Genomic DNA, 12,651 nt, shown 5'->3' with positions numbered 1-12,651 from the left:
TTTATATTATTACTCCTAAATTTTAAAAATAATAATTAATTTCTGGAAGTTAATGGTAATTGTCTCAGTGACAGAACAAGTTTAACAACTATGCTCAACTAACCCCAACTCGGAATTTCAAAATAAAAGTGAGTTTATAGAAAAACCGTGAGAGTTATACCCAGAATCTCTGCGCATATAAAAAGTACTATAAATATATGGAAGAATAACATTTACCTGATTAAAAATAAATAACATTTGACTAAACCAGACAAAAACTCGTGATGAATTACTTTTTTACTTTTTGGTCTCAAAATAAACAAAACGCTCGCGAGCCTCACTCATTTGTCCAGCGGCCACTAGCGATTGCGGAATGTTTATTTCACCTAAACTTCTATCTTTCCGCAATATAATGCTTAAACGGATGGTGAATAGTTTTCGAGATATTTCGATTGCTCAAGTTGCCCCTATGATCAACTAGCCCCGCTCTACCCTATATCAAAATTCATCATTTGAATTTAAATCTGTCCTAGCATTAGGCAATATCCAAACGCGTATGCATTTGGACATTTCAATTATAATAATGATTACACTACAAATGCAAACGATTACATTACTTACGCGACAAAACTGGCATTTTTATTTTTTTCCTCAAAGTTTTTTTTTTGCAAATCTACTTATTGAATTATTGCATGCTGATTTCAAATTCACCTTCCATTTTTCCGTAAGAGCTCTAGTTTTTGAGTTTTAGGGAACTACCCTAACAAATTAATAAGAGTTTTGTCTGCTGTTTTTGGTATGGCTCCGCCTCTAAGATGTTGTGTGCATAATCTAGATACTGATTCATCTGAGGTGAATACGTTTTTTAAAAATACCGGAAACCTATGTCGAACTGCGTAGACATCGTATTTCAACCACTTGAAAACCAAATTGCGCAATCAAGATAAAACGTGGGTTCTTCGTACTATGTAAAAAAGTTGGGTAGTATTTACGTTTTTATCCAGAAGGAAAAGGCAAGGCTATAATTTTAATACCCCCGTCATATAGAAAAAACCTCGACAATCGCCACGACAATTATTTCTGCTGTGTGGTAAATACCAATGAAATAAATTCAGGTAATGGAAGTAAATATAGTCATAAACCACAATTCGAATGGCATTAAGGCCTACTTACGTTCAGCTATACGAAACCTATCCATGCTAATTTATATTTATATTTATATTTATAATATGAATTTAAATTTAATGATGAACAACCTAGAACATCAACATCTCCTCCCTACGATGTGATAGATGTAGAAGCCATCGTTAAAAGAGAAGACAAGAAAAATTAAAATCTGATATATTTGAGATAATTAATTTCAATTCATTACTCGCACTCTCATTGAGAATGCTTTTTGGAAAATCTTGGAGTTATTAGCGAAGAGCAAAGCAAGAGATCTACTAAGAAATCAGGACTTTGGAGGATGGATATTAGCGAAGGTGGGATTTCCACATGATGATGGCTGACCATAAAATTATATAAATAGATGTTTTAAAGCATAAAATGTAAAATATGTTTTATTTTTTATTGTTATTTGAGGTAAAACTAGCATACTGGCATATATCAAAAACAGAAACTTTAGCAAATTTCTGTTACTGTTTTTGGTATCATCATATCTCAGAAAAAAAAATTTGTCTCGCGCAGTGTTAAAAATATTATGAATATAAATGAACTCAAAAATATTCTTTTATATTTAAATCAGCTTTACAAAAATTAATTGACTCAAAAAATAACATGCAATACAAAATGTTATGAATTCTTATTTACATTATTGTATTAACACGCCGAAGAAAAAGTTTGTGTTCGCCAGAAAATCTAAGTCACTGTTTTTGTCATATTCAATCGTTGGACAACAACATTGGAATTACAGGTTTGAGTTCATGTCTCTATGTGAAAGTGAGCAAAAATTTATCTTTTCTTGACTCAAGAACGACTGCACTGATTTCAAAATTTTAAATCCATGTAATGGATGAGAAGGAAAATGAGTGAACCAATTTTGAATATTCAAAAATTGTTCAGTATACATCAGTTGGGAATGGTGCGATTAGTTTTTTCGTAATTATTTTTTAAAAAAATGTATTGTTTTTTCAGGGTGTAACTATAACTTAAAATACTATTGGCATACAATAGATGATTTAGAAAGTAGTTGAAAAATAGAAAAAACTATTAAAATTTGGATTAATGGACTACGCTTAAAATATTTAACGTGTTTATCGTCAATTAAAAAATTGCATTTTAAGGAAATAAGTGGTTGAAAATTGCATCGTCATAATTTAAAAAAAATGCTTTATCTGAAAATTGTTTTTGATTAAGTCCAACACATATCGGAAAGTTTATCGAACTAATATTCAAAATGCTACATACATTTAGTTAATAGTTTGTCATTTTATATACTATGAAATTTGTCTTATTTAAAAATGATTTAGTTTTAATAAATAATCACAAGATTTTTTAAAAAAAATTGCAAAACCTTATAAAATAGCACACCATTATTATCTCAAAAAGAAATATTTGAAATTCAATAATTGAAAGTAAAGGGCAAAAAATGTGTAACGAGCCATAACCAAAACCAAAAGATATGTAACCCGCCAAATAGTTGTGGATGTCATCGGACAGGCAGTGACAGAAAAGAAGAAAATAAATAAGTCGGTATGTTTTGAATTTTAAAAATGTCTCCGAATCCGCTAGACCTGCCTCCATGAAAATTTGATCAATTTTTCACTTTGTTAATACAAGTAAAATGTTTTTTGAATTATTCAAATCGAACGTTCCGTTCTCTTAAAAACTGAGTTACCGTTTTTGGCACTTTTTTCCCCATATCATCGGAACGGCTAGACCTGCCTCCGCCAAGAACTAATTAGCACGTCTCCTTATCAATACAAATCGAATGCTTTTTGAATTATTCAAATCGCTTCATCCGTGTTCCCGAAATCTTCGACGAAAATTTGTATCCGAAACACATACACACGCACACACATACATCCATTTTTCTAAGGTATGCCAAAATATTCAGAAACCTCTGAAACGTAAATTTAAATAAAAAATTTCATTTTCGATTTTTTTGAGATTATTATAACCTACCCTACGGGAAGTTAAAAATGCATGCAATTAACAAAAGATATATTAAATTAATGATTATTCCAATTCTAAAATATTCTGACAAAGGTTTAAAAAAAGTGCCCTTAAAATAAGTTTCATCAGAAATTTTAATCACATACACATACATCCATTTTTTCTAAGGTATGCCAAAATATTCAGAAACCTCTGAAACGCAGATAAATAAAAAAAATTATTTTCGATTTTTTTGCGATTACTATAACTTACCCTACGGGAAGTTAAAAATGCATGCAATAAACAAAAGATATATTAAATTAATGGTTATTCCAATTCTGAAATATTCTGACAAAGTTATAAAAAAAGGTGCCCATAAAATAAGTTTCATCAGAAATTGTAATCACTTTCATTTATAATAATTGCATTTTAATATACGATGAATCTGATTATGATAAATTAAACAGAATTACCTACCAAACCATCATTCATGGTCGAAGGCAGATACGACAAAATGTGTGTCCATTTTGTCTAAAAATATATATCTGGCTGATGATTTTTGATTCTATTGTTCAATCTAATAATTAAACCGTATAGCATTGATTAAATGATGTACCTATTATTCCATAAAATCTCTTTAAAATTAAAAATAAAACGGTTTATTTTTTGCCCCGTAGCTGTCCATTTGTACCCCACCTTTCGAGTTAAAAAATCAGGTGACATGTTTTCGGAAAATAGCAGAAAAAACATAGTTCTACAATAATGAACGCTGGGAATTCTACTGAACATAGTTAGATGTTTGTTTGTTTGATATGTCTTATTTGTTTTGATAATATAAATACATATTTTTATTAAAATTTTTAATTTTGTTGTTCAACCTAATAAATAAATAAACGCGATAAGCATTGATTATAAAAAGTAGCTATTATTCCATGAAACGTCTTCAAATTTAAAAATCAAATGGTGAATTTTTTTGCACCCTGGCTGTTCCTTTTTATTTCGCTTTTGGCTTAAAAGGACTAGGTGACAATTTTTTGATAAAATAGCACAAAACATAGTTTTACAATGATAAATTAGCTAGGAGTTTACTGAACATAGCCAGAATTGTTGTTTGTTTAATATGCCTTATTTGTTTTGATGTGTCGGTTTGGTTTTCACAGTATATTTGCCGAAAGTTAAATTGGACCTTTGTGCCCCGTCCTACCCACCCTATATATTCACATCTAATCATACCTAGCAAAATAGATAGCAATATGTTTTGGTTTCAATTTTTAGTAGTTGCAATTCTTCTTTGGGTGCTTTAATTCCATGTTTTTGACATGGTATACATATACAAATATATATTTTGTAAAGAACAAAAATTAGAACAATGTCCAGAATAAAAACTCTTGCATAAAACTGATGCGTTTCATTTTTTAAAATATTAATCTTAATTCGAGAAAGATTTCACCCATCACCTAATTACTGTTACTTCCATTGTAAGCATTATTAATTCCCGTAAGAGATCATTAGAAGAGGGTGAAACAAAGTTTCTTATTACCATTGATATATCTCAGAAACTAAGAGCTCGGAGATGTTGAAACGAAACTATTAAGCTCGACTTGAAACAAATCCTGCGAGAATCTTAAACCACCGACTGTGAAAAGTGCCAGGTAGGTAGGTATAAATGATCTTCCAAATTGTTCAGATCTTTGTAAATTTATACTTTTTGCTGATGACACTAGTATTATTGTTAAGGGAAATTCTTTGGAAGAAATTAGTTACAAATTAAATTTAGTAATGGCTTCAATTTCCAATTGGTTTAAATCCAATAATCTTTTACTCAATAATGATAAAACCCATATAATGTCATTTTGTACCGTTAATAAAATTAATAATGAGATAAGCTCGCTGAACGTAAATGATACTATTTTCAAATTTTCTTCTATCTCAAAGTTTTTAGGCATACAATTGCATAAAAACTTAAATTGGGACTATCACATTGATTCTATACTAACACCTAATTTAACAAAAACGTGTTTTATGTTAAGAGTTCTTAAATCTAAGGTTAGTTTAAATTGTCTTCTCTCAATTTACTATTCCAATTTTTACTCACACATCGCATATGGAATCCAGTTTTGGGGGTTCTCTCCATCTTTTAACCGCATTTTCAAACTTCAAAAAAGAGCTTTGAGAATAATTTTTTCTATTAGTTCTTTATCTTCTTGTAAAAACATTTTTCGTGAACATAGTATTCTTACCGTTACCAGTATATTTTTGCTCATTACTTTATCGTTTATAAAAAATAATCCTGAACGTTTCAATTTGTCTTCAATGTCGAATTCTCATTACAAGACAAGAAACTTAACTATTAAAGCACCAGTATTTAAACTTGCAACGTCTTTTAACTCAATTGACGGATTTGGAATTCAACTTTTTAACTTACTACCACTTCACATACGAAAACTAAATAATCATAAATTCCACAATACTATAGTAAAATTTTTAAAAGCTCAATATTTCTATGATATTTCAGAATTTGTTAATTTTGATATTAAACAATACTTTGCTAACCAATGATAATTTAGTAATCATCTGCCTCTCATTCATGTCATCTTTTCCCTAAATTTTATTATTTAATAAATTTTACTAACCCTTTCTATATAAAATATCTTTTATTCAAATTCATTTATTAGTATATTTCTTTTTTGATACTGCGCTTCTTCCTTTTTGCAGATCCACATTAGAATTTGACGCACATTAACGGACAGGATTGATTCAAGTCTATTTTCTATCAGCAACTGTCGACATTGCATTTATTATTCCTGATCTTCTAACGGTGCCCAAAACGAAGATATTAAATTGTGTATTATATTCTGAAAACATGCATTGATTATCTAAAATGTTTCAGTTGGTCTCAACTGAACATATCTAATTTTTCTTTTCATTCCAGACTTGGGATGAACTCGGATCGCGTCACTTGCGGTTTCATGATCTCCGATATATATATATTTAATTTTTTGTTTTGTTTTTTCATATTTTAGCGTAAATACGCGTTACCCATGTTCAAAGTCACTCAGAAATTGAGTGGTAATGTTCATGATTATGTAACGTACAATAAAGCGTTTGGAGGTGAAATTTCTTTATGTCTGAGACTTTTCACCAAACTATAAACTATAAACTATAAACTATATAGGTACGACCGCTCATACTGCTCTCACGCAAACGTTTTTCCGATATAAAACGCACGCTAACTGGCAACTGCAACGATGCCGTGTACAATAAGGATAGAATCTAGAAAACAATCCAATTTATAGTATCACGGAAAAATGTGGAGGCTAAGCTAAAGGAAGATAAAATATTTGACCCCAGAGGGAATTGTATCTTCCACGGTTATACTTTACACGCGCTCGCATTCGTAAGAGAATAAGAATTTATTTTATACAATTCGTATGTGCAATTCGGTCTGGCTTATGGTAATTTGATTCTGGCGTACCTACTGCTCACAATAATATATGAATTCAATCAAGTACTTTGAGAAAAAATATTATATTACGTAATAATACTGAGTTTATTTATTAACATAATTCTATCCGTAGCATATCTCTTAACTGGTTCCATATAACAGTTGTATGTATGTTCAAAATACTAATTCACATGGAAGATGGAAGAAATACGAACTAAATGATATGTTTGGAAAGAAAAGATACATTTACCTTGATACATCGGCTAGTTTTAGTAACGCTCCGGCGACTGTATAACGCGATGAAAGCAATGATCACAATCTGGTCAGATGTTGAGCGTCATTGTCATTGTCCGAGTTTTGTAGCAAAATTCAATTCAATCGTGAGTCGACCCTTCAGAAGTATATTTATATAACTTTCTTATTGTTTTTTGAACTAATATTATTAAAATCAATGAAATTATGCCAGTATTAGTGATTTTGGTCAATTCTATTGCATTTACCAGGTGCTTGATAGACATTTCATCATTTATTATTTAACTTCCCATAGGTAAGTTATTGCAATCGTCCAAAAATCTAAATTGAAAATTTTTGCATATCTTCACGTTTCAGAGGCTTCGGAACTCTTTGGCATACTTTAGCAAACATTGATGTCTGTGTGCATGTGTGTGTATGTGTGGATACAATTTTTCGTCGACGATTTTAGGACGTACGAATGAATCGACTTGAATCCGATTTGAATGACTCAAAAAACCTAATGATTTGAAAGCATTTAATATTCCTCGAATACAGCACTAGTTTTGGTTTTCTTTCGTATGCAATGACATGCTTATACTATGGACAAAATGACTTGGTACTATCTCGCAAGTCCTACGGGGTAGTTGGATCGAGGCTAAGAAAATTGAAACATGTCAAATTTGATTGGCTATTATTTCCTACTCTAACAACTACTAAATTCAGACTACAGCATCCATTGGTAAAGGAAAAAACTTACTTGCATTTATTACAAAACTCTATTTTCTCATTCTTAGCCTTCAAAGGTAAAGAAGTTATTGTAAACGCAAAAAACTCGAAAACATATTTTCATTTATTTAGTTTGTGAACAGTTGAGCACACGTTTGAAAAAATTTATGAATGTGTGTATGTATGTGCGGTTACAAATATATATATATATATATATATATATATATATATTATATATACTAGCATACCCAGCCTCGCGTTGCGACGGCCCTTATAAAAATCCACCTGATTGAAATTTGAATCCGTTTGACAACCAAATTTTAAACTTTTTGTTATAAAAAATCATATCAATCCAAAAATAGTTAAAATCCGGATTGAAATTTGAATATAATGGATCAATACTATTGATTAAAGTGTTTTTTGAACTTAAATAATAAATATAACTAAATAATTAAAGATTTGAACAAATGAGTGCATTACAAAATTTATAAAGAATAACCAAGTGACTTATAAATTTGTTATATCCTATTTGGTATTACGTCCTATTTACCTTGCTAACATTTTAACATGTTCTATGATGCTGTATTTAGGAATGGTTTCATTGATCACATACTGAATTGAACTTGCTATGAGCCTTTGATATTTTCTTTGAAAATTTTCCATAAATTTATGATTAGACACTCATCGATTTCAATGCATTTTTTTTTAAATTTAAGATTACTTACGAAACATAATCCGAGTCCAAATCTATTAAATGTTTGATTTTTGGCACTTCCAAATTTAATAAAATATGATATAATATTTAGTTTTCAATCAGGATTTATAATAATTTTGTAATGTTTACCTGAATGAACAACTTAAGCAAATTAAATCTTAATCATAAAGCAATTTGTTCATAAATTTCCCGGAATATTAACAAACGTCATTTTCGGCATTTATTTTAAATTCGTTACCGCCCAAATCTATTTAAATTTGATAAATTTTATTACTCTGTATCCAAAATGTGATTTGTAATATTGCCTATAATATAAGTTGAAATAATTAATGTATTTGTTCCTATCTGAATCCGTTAAAAATATTAATTCTTTTGATCTGTCAAAATTTTGTTTATGATTAAAGTTAAATTTAACATGTCGCTTTTTCATTGTGATCTGTTATGTTTTGAGGACGTTTTAGTATCCGAACTAATATGTCAAGCAAACCAAATAAATACAAATTATAAATTTATTCATCTAATGCTTTCCATAGATATTGACAAATGACATTTCACTTTTTTTTTAGTTTACAACAAAAAATTTCAAAAATCAAAATTTCTTTATTTCTAAAAATATTATATATTTCTGTTATTTTGCATATAGCATTTTGACTAATTTGGATATAACTGTTGGATATATTATAATATAATATATATATATATATATATATATATATATATGCATGAAGATTTATCCGGAAAACAAAAGAATTCTCACAAGTCGATCAAATATATTTAACGGCGCCATAGGTTTTGCAACCTTTTTATGCTTGACATATTTTTTGACAAAGGTCACAAGGGTATTTTGAAGCACAATGATGAAATGTCAATCTGATATTATAACATAATATAACAATCTAAAATAATGATAACAATATACAAAAATGTTGAAGCATTCGATCAAAACAATATCACAGATATGAAATTGCTAATTTCAAGCCAAAATATTTAGGTATGCATTTCTTTAGGTTTAAAATACTAAAGCTAAATATAAATTAATGTGGAGCAGCAAAATATTAATAATAGTTCATCGGGTTCGGTGTATGTCGATATTTTAATCAATATATAAGTTTCAACCCTTAATTTAATGATGTGTCAGACCTTTGATTCAAAATTATAATCTTTATTCGAACTCGCAGCAGTAAACAAACTTGTCACGAGTTATTGTATTTTTTGTCAAAAATGTACAATTTGATTTTTAGTGAATGTATAAACTAGTTTTCTAAAAATGTGGATACCAGAAACTCCAAATCGGCAAGATTCAAATCCCGAAAACGTTAAAAATATTGTTAAATGAAAATAAATTGACAATTTTTGGAAAAAGAGAAAAATTTAGAAAAATAAACTAATGGATAACAATGCGGTGATCAAAATTACATCGATTGGAACTAGTCTGAATCAAAGACAATCAATGTTCATAAAAATAAGTAAACTGTCAGTAACCAAAAATACTAATACAATCAGTGCAAAAACTTGAACTTGACTATGTAAAAGTTATGGGAAAAAAGTAGAGATTTATTCAAATTCCTAAGGTAAGTTAGCTATTCGTTATTAGTTGTTCTCGAAAATATAGGTAAAAGAATCTGGCATATTACTCAAAATTTATAAATATGTCTTGTATTAAAAGCTTCTGAAACAGAGTTTGAATCCAAGGATTTTGAATATTAATTTTATTTTAAAAATAAGTGAACTTTTCAAAACTAAAAATACTCTTAACACATGGTACAAAAAATAGTGCTTTATAGAAATAAAAGAATATGAAAAAATAAGATACAAAATATTTACACAAACTTGTAGAACAAAAGTTGAGTTTTATACAAATTTGTAAGGTAGATTATTTCTAACTGATAAAAGAATTTGTGCATATTCCCCAGAATTTTTAAATATGTCTTGTATTAAAAGCTTCTCAAATAGTCTGAATCAAAGACATTCAATATTCATTTCATTCAGAAATAAGTGTCTGTAACCAATAATACACTCTAATAATACCAAATTATTACACAAGCTTATATAACAAAAGTTGAGATTTATTTGTATTCCTAAGGTATATGAATATATATAATATAAATTATAATATATCAAACATATTGATTATAGAATTTAAGTTTAATACTTGAAATTAATATATATATATACATATGTTTTCTATTATAAGCTGATTTTTATTTATTTTTAATATCAAACGATAGTTGATTAAATGATATTAAAATTTAAATGTGAATAAAAAAGTTGCATATATTTCCGAATTCATGTAACATATATAAGGAAATGTTAAGAAAGTTGACACATTCGTATGAATATTGATAAAAGCCAAAATAAAAGTCGTAAATTTAAAAACTATCTAACTAACTTTCATATTGATATAGAGGAATTGTCAAAACATCTAATAATAAAATATATTATTTGCATTATTATTATCGACTAAATTGGATTTTCGAATATATAATTTGCTTCAAATTTATTAGTTATCCAATAATATGTAACAATTTTTGCGATTGCTGAATTGGTTAAGTAATATAAGTTATCTTGAATAATGTAAAATTATCATACCTAGGGTTAGTTGGAATATAACCTTGAAGCTAGTTGTAACGTACAATTTAATATACAGATTCAACTGAAGAAAATGGAATAAAATAAAATTTCAAGTTCTAAATTTAACATATTATTACAAACAAGCGTGCAAGTTTCGATAAATCCGATGTAGAGAAATATTTACAATATGATTCCTGCTACGTTAGCTGAATATAAGTTGTTATGCTGGAACCACCAATGACACTCCTTTTTGTGTAGAAGGTCCACCGATGACGCCAACAATTTTGTTGATCCTTTCTGCTGCAAAACAAATGCCATTACCCAAATCTGTGAAGACTTTATCAGTAAAACAGATATGTCGTTGATGTATTTGTTTATTTCATATTTTGCATATAACTTTAACACTTAGAAACTGATCAGAACTTTATGAAACTAATGACAACTTTGAACTTTAAACTGAGTATAAAACTTAAACGACGAATAAACTCATTCTCGTCTTAACCAATACTGTTCTTTAGTGTATCATTCACAAGCTTAAATACTAGCTCCCCCCAGGTTGTGTTCTACATTCCAAGATAACTATGATTTACAAATTTGTTTACTCATTCTTTGAGTATTACAAAGTAACGACAACGGTTTTGCGAACGAAAGAACGTTCGAAAGCCTTGTAAAATAAGATACAATGTAATAGCACGAGTAATTCATTACAACTGCGTAGATTGTATTTTGATCGTTACATAGAAGTTTATAATATTATTTTTAATTATTACAAATGGGTGGATACCCCTAACAAAGTATATCCTCAAGCAACATATCAAGGGTTGCAAAACCATTGAGTTCTTGACGAATCTATAGCACTTCGCACAGGAATATATCAAATATCTGTGTTCGGGAATCGTCTTTTAACACGTTCACGCCACCGGTGATCCGCACGAGACTATTCTACCGGTCGGCCCGGGCAACCGGTAACCTGCATTTCGAAGGCAATAACCACGCGTCGCCTCACAGCAAAACATATAAAAATCGGCCCCGGCGTGAATGTGTTAAACTGATATAATACTACTGCGCCCGTTGACACAGCCATATCACAAATATAGAATGAATATTGTACGAGTTGGGTGCATACTGGATCACAAACGGAAATGTATTTCGAGACCTTCGGGCTTCGACAAGCTATTGTATAGTATTCCGAGATAATATCGAATTACAAATAATTTATGGCAGTCAGAATGTACACATTTACCGGAATGCCGACAATTGTAATGGCTATAGGGCACAACTGAGAAGGCAGTCGATCGAGTTTTTATTCATCCTTAAACTTTTTAGTTTAAAATATTTGCATTTTCATTATTATTTAACTAAAATTAAAAAATACAAAAGAAAGTGTCATTATAATTTACATTCTATGAATAAATAAAAATCATATTACATAAATTCCAAAATATTATTGATTTACAAATTATTTATGGCAGTCAGAATGTACACATTCACCGGAATGCCGACAATTGGGAGTTTTAAAAAAAACTTATTTATTTTAATGTGTATTAAAACATCATAAAAAAATATTTCAATTTATTATAAACGATTAAAAATTGATAAAACTTGAAAATAAGTCAGACAGATGAAAATATTTCTTATTTTCATCAATATGACTTATTTTTAAACTTTATCAATTTTTAATCGTTTATAATTAATTGAAATAATTTTTTTTGAAGTTTTAAAACACATTAAAATAAATAAGTTTTGTAAATGCAAACGGGGCATGATTGGCTACCACATTTGTGACGACAAAATCGTGCTCATACTGAACTTGACAAAAACGTGGCAAATTTTCATAAAAAACAATTTGTTGAAATATTTCGTTGAAATATTTGTGACACAGGATTTA

This window comes from Ctenocephalides felis, unplaced genomic scaffold, assembly GCF_003426905.1.
Source record: "Ctenocephalides felis isolate EL2017-DRISC unplaced genomic scaffold, ASM342690v1 CF-g0.4_SCAFFOLD_03572, whole genome shotgun sequence".
Lineage (NCBI taxonomy): Eukaryota > Metazoa > Arthropoda > Insecta > Siphonaptera > Pulicidae > Ctenocephalides > Ctenocephalides felis.
The sequence above is the reverse complement of the archived record's forward strand: the minus strand, read 5'-3'. Positions refer to the sequence as shown.